Here is a 12983-nt window from a genome sequence, read left to right as displayed (position 1 = left end):
GAAATTCTCGATCCATCCCGGTGCTACGAAGATGTATTTGGACTTGAGGAAGGAATATTGGTGGCCTTGTATGAAGAGAGACGTCTCATGGTTCGTTGAGAGGTGTTTGACCTGCCGTAGGGTTAAGGCCGAGCACCAGAGACCGCATGGCAAGTTGCAGCCCTTGGAGATTCCTGAGTGGAAGTGGGAACAGATTACTATGGATTTCATCACCAAATTGCCGAGAACCACCAGGGGAGTCGATGCAATTTGGGTGATTGTGGATAGATTGACGAAGAGTGCACACTTCCTTGCCATTAGCGAGAGTTCATCAGCGGAGAAGTTGGCGGAGTTATACGTGAGAGAGGTAGTATCTCGGCATGGAGTGCCGATCTCGATTGTTTCAGACCGTGATGTACGCTTCACTTCCAGGTTCTGGAAGAAATTCCATGAGGAGCTGGGTACTAAACTACATTTTAGTACCGCATACCATCCCCAGACAGACGGTCAGAGCGAGCGGACGATTCAGACATTGGAAGACATGCTTAGAGCGTGTGTGTTAGACTTCGGGGGTAGTTGGGATGCGCATTTGCCTTTGGCTGAGTTTTCCTACAACAACAGCCATCATTCGAGTATTGGTATGCCACCTTTTGAGTTGTTGTATGGTAGGAGGTGCCGGACTCCCATTTGCTGGGGAGAGGTGGGACAGAGAGTGATGGGCAGTACAGAGATCGTACTCCAGATGACCGAGCAGATTCAGCAGGTTAGGCAGAGGTTATTGACCGCCTAGAGCCGACAGAAGAGTTATGCGGACAGACGCCGGTCCGAGCTGGAATTCCAGGTTGGAGACTTCGTTCTCCTGAAGGTTTCTCCTTGGAAGGGAGTGATTCGGTTCAGAAAGAGGGGCAAGTTGGGGCCCCGGTTCATAGGTCCATTTCATGTAATTGCAAGGGTAGGTCGGGTAGCTTATCGGTTGGGGTTGCCAGCAGAGTTGGGACAGATTCACAATACCTTTCACATATCACAGTTGAGGAAGTGTATAGCCGATGAATTGGCAGTGGTTCCGTTAGAGGATATTCAGGTGGATGCAAGCCTGAATTACGCCGAGAGACCGGTAGCTATCAGGGATCAGAAGATCAAGGTTCTGCGGAACAAGGAAGTACCTCTGGTGTTGGTTCAGTGGCAACATCGGAAAGGATCGGAGATGACTTGGGAGCCGGAGCGTGAGATGCGGGAGCAACATCCGGAGTTATTCGCAGAGTGAGACTTCGAGGGCGAAGTCTAGTTCTAGTGGGGGAGAGTTGTAACAGCCCGGAATTTCAGGTATTGCTTTAAAACTATTTTTGGGGGCATTTTTGGAAGGGACTCGGCGAGTTGGAGCCAGACTCGCCGAGTAGGACCACAGACTGGGTCGCGGGTTCACGACTGGACTCGACGAGTCCATTATGGACTCGGAGAGTCTACGCTGTTCAGCAGAAACCCTAGCCGTTTGGTTTTGGATCGTATATAAAGCCCCATATGTCGTCATTGTCCGTCTTTTAGCCGATTGAGAAGAACCCTAAGCGTCTGTGGACATCTAGAGCAAGATTAGAGGCTATTGGAACCTTGAAGAATTTGTTAGGCAAGAAGAGGAAGGGTTTTGGCCAAAGGAAGATCAAGGGGATCGAGTTCTGAGGTTTGGGGACATAGAGAGTACGTTTTTCAGGTAATACTTCGGATCATTCCTGTTATTTTGATGTGTACACGGATTTAGGGTTTATGAAACCCATTTGGTGAGTAGATGGATTATTATGTTGTTACCCAAACGTTTATACCCCAGTAATAGGATGTTTAGAGGTCCAGAAAGTCCCATGATTGTGTATTTCGGGACCATACGTATTTCAGGAAGCAGTTGGTCGACTGCATGGCATGGACTCGCCGAGTCTAATGAACAGACTCGGCGAGTAGCTTGGAGATTCACTGGGACTCGCCGAGTTGTTCTTCAAACTCGGCGAGTGGAGTCGGGGTGGCCCCGCGATTCTTCCACGAGGATCTCGTCGAGTCAAGGGGGATACTCGACGAGTAGAAAGGGAACATCAGGGAAAGTTGGAGAGGACGTCTCGACTCGTCGAGTCACCTTTGCACTCGACGAGTCCGGTCCAGTTGACCGTTGACCGGAGTTGACCTGCATATAATTTCTTAGGGTCAGTTGTCTTGAATGATAAGAGTATTAATAAGGGTATATGGTATTATAGGGAGTCTGCAGATCGGCGGATCGAGTGCGAGTGATTTCAAGAGTTGATAGTTTTCATTACCACGAGGTGAATCTTCTCACTATACTATACCCGGAAGGGTTTGACTGTGTGATCGGAAGGTCGAACATGATGTATGTTATATATGCTATAAATAGAAAGGTAGTTGCTATGCATGATATGTATGTTTATACGGGCCGGAAGGCGATATGTTATGTGACAGAAAGGCAGGTATGATATATGATATATGTGCTATGTGCGTTAGATTAATTGTATTATGTGTTGTAAATGTTATGGGCCGGAAGGCAATATGTTATGGGCCGGAAGGCAATATGTTACGGGCCGGAAGGCGATTATGTTACGGGCCGGAAGGCGATGTGTTGTGGACCGGAAGGTCGGGGCCTGGAAAGGCGTATATGTGTAAGTCGTATACTGGGGAACTCACTAAGCATTTATGCTTACAAGTTGTTATGTATGTGTTTCAGGTACTAGCGAGGACCGTGGGAAGGCACCGGCATGATGCATACACACTGCTGTTATTTGAGATCTTGGGGATTTTACATATGTATTTGATATGAATCATGGAATAAATACTATTGGTTGAATGAAATCACTTTATTTTAAATGAAAATTTTATTTGAAAATTTGCGTTGTTACAATTAAGGCTTCACTCATAGTCAAGGAGGCTTCGGTCTAGATACAACAACATGCTTCTAAGGACTCTTAACTAGTACATAGATGAAAAGAGATATACCTGCCCTAGATCCACATGATGTAACAGTCGTGATCATCCAGCCTAAGAAAGAAAAGAAACAAACATGAAACAAAACACAAAAAGAAAATGTTTTTGAAGTTTTGGAATTTTTCTAAGAAAAATAGAAAATAAAATATTTTTTGGAGTTTTGTAATGAATATAAAAGGAAAATAATAAGTAAGCGAAAAGATAGACAAGATATAAAAAAGATACAAGCAAAATAGAACTTCATAAAGATGAAGCGAAATGGGCCAAGCATTCGGTTGATTTCGGTCCCCGAAAATTCCGGAACCGAAATAGACTGAGCGTTCGCTCTATTTCACTTCTCCAATTTTTAGTGAAACGGAAGAGGTTTTGGTACTGACTCAACTTCCATCATTTCCAAACCGTGTAGAATTTTACTAAAGCTCGCTTCCGATAAGGCCTTAGTGAAGATGTCATCCAGTTGATCTGAGGATCAAACAAAGTGAATTTCAACATTTCCATCTTCAACTTAGTCCTTAATGAAGTGGTATATTAGTGCAATATCTTTAGTCTTTGAGTGTTGCACTGGATTGTGGCATATTCGAATTGCAGTTTCGGAGTCACAGTAGAGGGGAATCTTTTTCATACTTTAGCCATAATCTCTGAGTTGGCTTTGTAATCAAATAAGGTGTGAGGTACATGATGTTGCGGCTATATACTTAGCTTCGGTTATGGAAAGAGGCACACATGTTTGTTTCTTTGATTGCCAGCTGACAAGTTTGCCATCAAGGAACTAACACCCACCAGTTGTGCTCTTTCGGTCTAATCGACATCCACCTAGATCAGCATCAAAAAAGGCTTGAACAAAGAAACTAAATTTAGCAGGATACCAGAGACCGAGAGACAAGGTTCGCTTCAAATATCGGAAGATGTTTTTCACTTCGACCATATGAGGTTCTCTTGGATTTGCTTGAAACATGGCATAATAACATACATAAAACATTATGTCTGGTCTACTAGCCATTAGATACATTAATGACCCTATCATTTGTCGATAGAGAGTCATATCCACAGCCGGTTTCTCAAGAGATGGAGTCAGCTTCGTGCCAAATGCCTTTGGAACCTTTACTTTGGAATCTCCTGTCATGCTGAACTTTGCCAACAGAGTCTTCATGTAAGCTTCCTAATTAATGAAGATGCCTTTTGGTCCCTGTCTAATATTCAGTCCAAGAAAAAAGTTAATTGGATCTATTGCTCTCATTTCAAATTTAGTCTCTATCAACTTCCTAAATTCAGCCGTTAAGCTAGGATTCGTGGAGCCGAAGATGATGTCATCAACATAAATCTGAACTATCATTAACCATTCTCCCTCTTTCTTGTGAAAGAAGGTTGGGTCAACCGAACCTTGTTTGAATTTTGCCATTTTGAGAAAACGCGTTAGAGTTTCGTACTAGGCCCTTGGAGCTTGAATCAAGTTGTAGACTTCTTTATCCAGAATGTAGCAATGATCAGGATACTTCTCGTTCACAAATTTAGGTGGTTGTTCAACATAAATCATTTCTTCTAGTTCTCCGTTCAAGAAACCACATTTAACATCCATTTGGAAAACTTCGAAATTTTTATGTGCAACATATGCCAGAAAGATTCTTACTGATTCCAAGCTTGCTACAGGAGCGAAGGTTTTCTCATAATCTTTTCCTTATTCCTGACAATATCCTTTTACCATAAGCCTTGCTTTGTTGTGAATCACATTACCCTCTTTATCTAACTTGTTCCTGAAAACCCATTTTAAAACGACTACAGATGTATCCTTTGGAGAGGGAATCAGCCTCCAAACAAGATTTTCGTTCAAATTCATGAAGTTTGTCTTACATAGCTTGCACCCAGTAAGAATGATCAAGAACAACATTTACCGTTTTCAGTTCAATTTTGGAGACAAACGAATTAAACATGCAGAATTCTACTTGAGAGAATAGAGCAGCTTGGTTCGCCTTCTGTTGAGAGCGTGTCAGAACACACTCAGATGATTCACTAATGATTTGCGTTTTAGGATGATCCTTTGTCCATTTTATGAGAGGAGGGTAATTTGGATCGTAGGCAGGATCCAATTCAGCGTTGATTTCTTCTTCAGGTTCTGATTGATCTCCTTCTTCATTTGTATTTTCATTCTCCCCCTCAAATAGCAAAGTGTATCCCATATTTTGATCAGAATCCTCCCCCTTGGTTGGAATTTCTTGAGTTGAAGTTTGTGATACCAGTTTCTTCCCCTGGAAAGGCAATTCGGTTGGTTCTGGTGCAGAGAACCCCTCCCCTTGGAATGTAGAGCTTCCTGTTGGAGGGACAGTTGAAGTTAGACTTTTGCCTGTTTCAATAGGTTCGCTTGGTGTCTACTTGTTGACTTGAGGTTCGCTTTCCATGTATTTTACTGATTCGTCGATGATCTTCTTCAAGTGATCAATTTTGTTATCTGCTGCTTTTGCATCCGAGTGGACTGCCTTCTCTGGTTCATTAAAGAGTAGCATATATTCATCAAATAAATTTGAAATAGGAACCGAGACTTGACCTGATTCTTGAAAGAGGTCCTTTGTTGGACTTTCTCCTGTTTGAATCTTCTTCATGTAGTTATCATCAAAATTTACATAGTAGGTTTCGTCAATCTTCTTTGAGCGTTTATTGAGAACCCTATATGCCTTTGAAGTAAACGAGTAACCAAGAAAGATCCCTTCATCAGCTTTTACGTCGAACTTGTTTCGGTTCACTTTTGAGTTGAAAATAAAGCATCTTGAATTGAACACGTGGAAAAACTTCACATTAGGCTTGTGATTATTTAAGATCTCCTATGGTGTGATGGAAAACCGCTTGTTGAGGAAGGATCAGTTCTGAGTGTAGCGAGAAACAACTATTGCGTCCGCTTAGAAGTACACTGGAAGAGAAGCGGAGGTCAACATGGTTCTGGCTGCTTCACATAATGAACAATTTATCCTTTCAATAATTCCATTCTGTTGTGGAGTGTAGGGAGTAGAGAATTTATGAGTTACTCCCTTTTCAGCTAGAAATTCTTCAAAATCTTTATTTTTGAACTCCAGACCATTATCGCTCCTTATGTTTCTTACCACCTTTCACTGATGTACTTCAATTTGCTTGATAAAAATCTTCAGCTTGGGAGTTGCATCTGATTTATGTTTAAGAAAGAAAACCAAGGTGAAGCATGAAAAACCATCTGCAATTACAACTATAAACTTACTACCACCGATGCTTTCGATAGCTAAAGGGCCACATAGGTCGATGTGGAGTAGTTCAAGAGGTTCGATGTTTTTTGTATTGATCCGAGAAGGGTTACTCTTTCGGCTTTGTTTTCCTGTCTCGCATGCTGCGCATAGATGTTCCTTGTCAAATTTGAGAATTGAGATTCCACACACGTGATCCCCAAGCACCAGTTTATTAATATCTTTGAAGTTCAGGTGCGAGAGTCTTTGGTGCCACATCCAACTTTCATTTCAGTTCGCCTTTGTCAGTAGGCATGCAGTTGGCTTTCCTGTTATTGGGTTGAGATTCAGAGGATACATCTTGCCTTTGTGCATAGATTTCAACACGACTTTCTTGGTTTTCTTCTCAATGATTTCTGAACCCTCGTCATCGAACGAAACCTTTAATCTAGGTCCTACTACTAGTTGAGAGACACTGATTAGATTATGGTACAATCCTTCCATATAAGCTACTTTACGAATCGAGAACTTGTTGTTTGTTATCATCCCATATCCTTTGATCGTTCCATATGAGTTGTTTCCATATTTTACACAACCACCATCCTTAAGGGACCAAAACTCCCTTAACTTTTCCCTCCTTCCTATCATGTGACGAGAACAGCCACTGTCAATATACCATTTGTCATCGAACTGCTCGTCACTGATAACCTGCAAAAAAAATAAGCAGATTTAGGAACCCAAAGTCTCTTAGGCCCTAGTGAGTCTTTTACAGAATAGGGAATTGCAACAGAAAGATCAACCAAATATTTTCTTTTTATTAATGTGGTTTCATCTTTTCGTTTGATGGTGAAAACTTTGATTTTATTTTTATCTTGCTTCCAATGAGGTGTATTATTGTTAGTTTGTTTTCAGTTGAGTTTTTCTTTGGATTGCTAATGTTACCTGCCTTTTCCTCAACTTGAGCATTACGATTAGAAACGAGCTTTTCCTTTCCCTTGATATCCTTCGCTGGGTTTGGTTTCGGTTGCGAGTGAGGATAATGAGGTTCGGGACCGAAACTAGACTGCCGGTTCTTCGCATAGTAAGAGTTGGGATCGAAACTTCCTTTTCAGTTTGTCTGACTACATGTGTGGCAATGCTTGCATGAAGGAGATTTGTCCTTTGATTTTTTGTTTGCATTAAGATTGGACACCTTTTTTGAGTGAACATAATTAGGGTTTTGGGACTGCCAAAACTATTTTCTCTCATTGAGATTCTTCATGTATCTCTTGTTCTTCTGGCGTTTCTGTTCATCATGTTGCTCTTGAGATTTATGGATGTTCTCTCATGGTTTTGGTTTCTCTTCTCTGGCTTCAGTTGTGGTTGAAGATGCACCAGATGCTTTCATTGGTTCGTTTGGTATTTCTTTCGTTCCACTTGTACTTGGCTTATCAAAACTTGAAGGTTTGTTGATGGGTTCAGCCACGTATCCGATCTTGACTCTCCATGAGATTCGTTCTGACAGGCCAACCGTTTCATCTACGTTGTCGATGTCTGCAGACTAGAAGTAGTTGTCACAACCTTCAGCGTTATCTTCATCAACCAAGGAGTTCATTTCTGATGTTTGTTTCTTAGTTACACCTGTAACAGTATACAATTGGTTCGACACTATCTTCACCTTTTGATAGACAACCGCCTTCTCTTTGAAAACATTGGACTTGTCTTTGGATGTTCGAGCGAACTCAACAGAGTTTTCAGAAACGAGTGGTTTCGCTGAATCGGGTTCGTTCTTAAGAAATTATGAACAATCGAATGTAATGTGTCAAACTTTTGTATGGTCTCAGTCTTGATTTTTAATTTATCATTTTCGTCCAGCAAATTCTTTAACATACATTTATGCTCTTTGGACTCGCTAAAAGACTCAATTTTGTCCAGACCATATTTGTAGGATAATAAAATCTCATCTAAGGACGTTATAGATTCACATTCAGCAATGACTTCGTCCTCCTTAAATTCAAGGAAAGGCAAAATCATTTTGTGAATCTTTTTACCTATCTCACAATCTAGATGGAACTAGGTGATATTAGTGTACAAACGTTTTGCAATCAAACAAAAACATTTCTTTGTTTTAAAATTTTGAAATTGTCTTGTTGCACATAAATAATTTCATCCATAGCCCTAACTAACTTTAACTCCTTCTGTTGTATCCACATCCGTCTCTCCTCACTCTTGGAAGACTCCCTGCTAAGTTGGTCAGTTAGGTTAGAATTTGTTAAGCGAGTTTGCATAAGACTACCACTTAAGTTAGAAAACTTGAATTTTAATTCATTTAATTATGTTTCATAGTTTGATATAGGTATCTTATGTAATTCAAGGATGGATTGTAACTTTTTGATCAAATGATCGCAATCGCTGATCTTTTCACTCACAGGCTTAGTAGTGAAACATTTTTCTTGCTTAAGCTTCGCTTCCTCATGCTTACCTTTGGTTGTATATCCTGACACTCCTGTTTTCACCATTAAGCATCTTCCAGTCGACTCAGGAACTCCTTCTCTTGCCACCTAAGCTCTTCCATGCGAGGGTCTACGTACCTCTTCATCCTTAGAGTTTGTAGACCAAACTTCTACTCCGCCAAACTCATCATCAATAACATGTTCCTGCATAATTAAAGCATTCATAGAAACGTTAGTTGGATTCTTCTTCTTTATCTCCTCCAACTTTTGCATGTGGTATGCTTCGTCATCTTCACCCTCATTTTTCTCAGATATCTTTCTCAGCATGCAATCCTTAGCAAAGTGGTTCTTGCCATGACAGAAGTTGCAGTCATATCCTAAATCTCCCACAAGCTTTCTCTCCTTCATCTCATCACCTTCTGAGTAGTGTTCTTTCTCTCCTCCTTCGTCTTTTCAGAGCCATACCTTCCCTGCCAATTTAAGTTCTTGTTGACAAGGAACTTCTTACAAGCAAACTTCTTTGGCTTTGTAACCATCATTGCATATTCATCATTAGTCAGATCACACTCTTACATTTCAGATTCTTCTTCTTCGTCTACCACATTCTTGCTCTTAGAGACAAGGTCTAAAGAACCCACACCCGAAACTACCTTTGCTTGCTTAGTCACCACACTTTCATCATATTTACGTATACCCATTAGTTTCACCAGTGAGTAGGACTTAAATTGCTCATGTTCCTTTACAGTCGAGACCATAGCCATCCATTCAGGTCTTAACCCATTCATAAAGGTAACCTTTTGTTCGATCACTTCCCTTCCAATTCTATGCTTCCTCATTTTGCTACGTAGATGGTTGAAACGATCGAATGTTTGAATGAGTTTCTCTTTAGGTTTTTGTTCGAAAGCACCGAACTCAGAGAGTAATAGGGTTTGGATCGAGTGCTCTAGATCCTCATCACTAAAATATAATTCTTTCAACCAATCCCATATTTCTTTAGCTATAGTGCATGAGCTCACCAAACAGAAAGTATTGGCTTGCAAAGTAAATCTGATCATCCTCATGGCTTTAATGTTACACATTACCGTATGTTTTTCATCCTAAGGGATCTTTTCTACGTCAATCAAGATTTGATTGTACTCCTTTTGAGTCTTGATAGTTCTATTCGTTCCAGAGCGAACAAACGGACCAATCGTTATTGCTTCCCAGATAAGATAGCCGTTATCTTCAGATCCAACGACGTAGTCCTCAAAGTGGTGCGCCCACACTTCATAGTCTTGAGTGTAGAGAATGGGAATCCTCGTAGTGGATCCAATACTGTTGGAGATGTTGATGGGATTGGATTAAGATTCATCGTGAGACATGATGAGCTTTTTCTTATCTCTGCAAGAATCGGACTTGTAAACATGAACTTAGGATTTTATCAAACACACGATACACCGTCGATTAGAAGAAGACAACTTCTCTATATTCGATAAAAGCGGAAACCCTAAAAGATTCTTCAAACAGAAGATATGTGTATGAAGTACACAGTCTCCTGCTCTGATACCAATTGATGAGAATATTGTGCTATTATATCGATAGATTCTAAATATATTAACAAGAATAGCAAAGTAAAGAACATGAGAATGGATCAAAAGATGTCGAATGAGTAAAATATCACACCTCAGAAGAGCTCGATGAAGAACTTCGACTGTAGAGGTTTGGTTGGGTTACAATGATATAGCTATTAATGAAAACGTTAACCTCAAAACTATATATGCATGCATATTATATACACTAACCCTAATGCTTAAACCATAGTTGGACAGGCCCAAACCGGGTAATCAAAATGTTAACAAACAAGTTTATATGACGCAACACTCTAATCCCAACAACTAGAATCATATGTGAGCTCGAAAAGTAGGTTTCAATTTGCAACAACCATGATTGGGGCATTGGTCAATTTACAGTTTCATAACCTTTGAAACAATCATATGGAAAATTGAAACTTGCACCTTTTATAAGCAACTAAGTTAAAGGTCTTGTTATTTTTGAAAATTCGTTAGTCAATTGGTGGTAAAATCCCGCATGACCCAAAAAAAAACTTTGCACCCTTACATGTTTGTTGGAGGTGGAAATTTAGAAATAGTGTCGATCTTTACTCGATCCACCTCTATCCCCACTTTGGAAACTTTGTGACCTTAGTATATCCCCTCCTTTACCATAAAGTGGCACTTTTCCCAATTGTGGACCATGTTGGTCTTTTCGCACCAAGCAAACATCATGTCCTGGTTAGTATAACGATAACTAAAATATGAATAAAACCTGAAAAATCGTCCATGAACTTTTCCACAATATCATGAAAAGTAGTTGTTATGCATCTTCTGAAAGTCGAAGGGACGTTGCATACTCCAAAAAGCATCCAATGATAGGCAAATGTCGCAATCGGACATATGAAAGTAGTCTTTTCTTGGTCTCTTAGATCTATCTGGATCTGAAAGTTACCTGAAAATTTATCTAAAAAATAATAGAAAAATGAGCGGGAAGATGTTGGAGCATTTTATCTATAAATGGTAATAGATGTGTTAGAAAAAAGTTCTATCAGGATCAATTAGTTCTAAGTACGCAAACAAGAATGAACATAAAGTGAAAGAGAATATGGCTTGAATATATCGTATGATTAAAGCTTCAACACCTCAGAAGAGCTCGATTAAGAACTTCGACTGCAGAGGTGTTCAGGGTTACAAGCTCAATCGTAAAATAATAATACGTGTAAAATATAATGCATACATGCATGCATATATATAGACTAACCCTAAAGAGATAATCACGGATGGACAGGCCTAATCCGGATATATACAAAAAGTCCTAAGACGCAACATAATAAGCCCAATAATCTCCCCCTTTGCGTCTTCGGAGCCGAAACTTCAACTTTTAGACACCGAGGGCTTTTTTACCATCTTGAACACTCTCGGTATGATAGCTAACACATGGTACCGAAAGGTGATGTACCACCGAAGCATATCAGTAAAATTCTTTTTATCAGCATCTGAGTTCTGCTTGCACCGATGTATTAGTTTGATGATGTGCTCCAAGCAGTCAGTAGAAAACAGATGTTTATCTACCAAAGCGAAAAAGAACCTGTAAGCTTCACCCTTTGTAAACATGAACGTCAAATCAGTTGAGTCAATCTACCCAATCTTCATCTTATTCACATCACCGGGCTTTTGGGTTGCCTTGACTGTCGGCTTTTTATTCATAACTCTTGCAATCTCCTGATCCATTATAGCAATTTCGTGTATATAGGATCCCAACATTCTCTTTAGATGTTCTATAGTCGGTTCATACTCCTTGGTAGGGGTGTAAATGAGCCGAGCCGAGCCCGAACACTCCTAAGCTCGGCTCGAATTCGTATAAATGTATGTTGTCTCGAGCTCGAGCTCAGAGCCCAATTTCAAAGCTCGTGCTCGGCTCGTAGGAAAAAGAAGAAGCTCGAGCTCGGCTCGGGCTCGGCTCGTTTTGTTTGTCACACGAGCCTAAATGAGCTTAGGCTCGACTCGAGCTCGTTTATGGTTTTTGGGCTCGTTTAATTTTTTATCATATATTCAAGGGAATAATCCAAATTCTAACTTCAAAACATACATTCATAGATTCTCCATTTGCATTGATTTAATGTCTAAAATATAACCATTTATAAAAACATAAAGAGTAAAAACTCAAATTACAAAAATAGTAGTTAAACTCCTAATTACTGAACGACTAGAAATAGACAAATCTTCCTTTATGCAGCTTCACTCCTCCGATACACAAAACCTGCAAAATGTACAAAGGAATCATTTTTTGAAATATTTTTCAAATTAGCAATTTGTTGTTTAACACATCTAATTACCTTCAATTACTTTGTGTTCACCTCAGGCAGTAAAACCTCAATAGGAAACTCCTCTTTCTACAAAATAAAAAGGTTGAAAATCAATAATTTAAACTATTAAAATAACAATTATAATGTGGTTTTGATTATTTCAGATATACCTTTAATTTTTTCTTAACTCCATGAACTTGCCTAATCCAATCTCCTCCGCAAATCAACATTTGTACAGTGTCGGACCCCAATGAAGCTCGATATGGATCAATAACTCTACCCCCGGCACTAAAAGTTGCTTCAGATGCAACAGTAGAAATCGGGATTGCAAGTACATCTCTAGCCATCAATGACAAAACACGATACTTTAACTTGTGCACATTCCACCACTCTAAAGCATTAAATGATTCCATTCATGTTTGTCCTTTCTCCCTATAAACACCTTCTTCTAAATACATATCAAGCTCTGACTTTTCTGGTCTCTCCAAATCTACAGTCTTTATGAACTCTCCAAACGCCTCCCATCCAGATCCAAGTGATGTACCTTCATTCAACCCTAAAACATTTCTTTCATGTTCA

This window comes from Lactuca saligna, chromosome 6 (genome assembly GCF_052625555.1).
Source record: "Lactuca saligna cultivar CGN05327 chromosome 6, ASM5262555v1, whole genome shotgun sequence".
In the NCBI taxonomy this organism is placed as follows: Eukaryota; Viridiplantae; Streptophyta; class Magnoliopsida; order Asterales; family Asteraceae; genus Lactuca; species Lactuca saligna.
Note: the sequence above shows the minus strand (reverse complement) of the source record.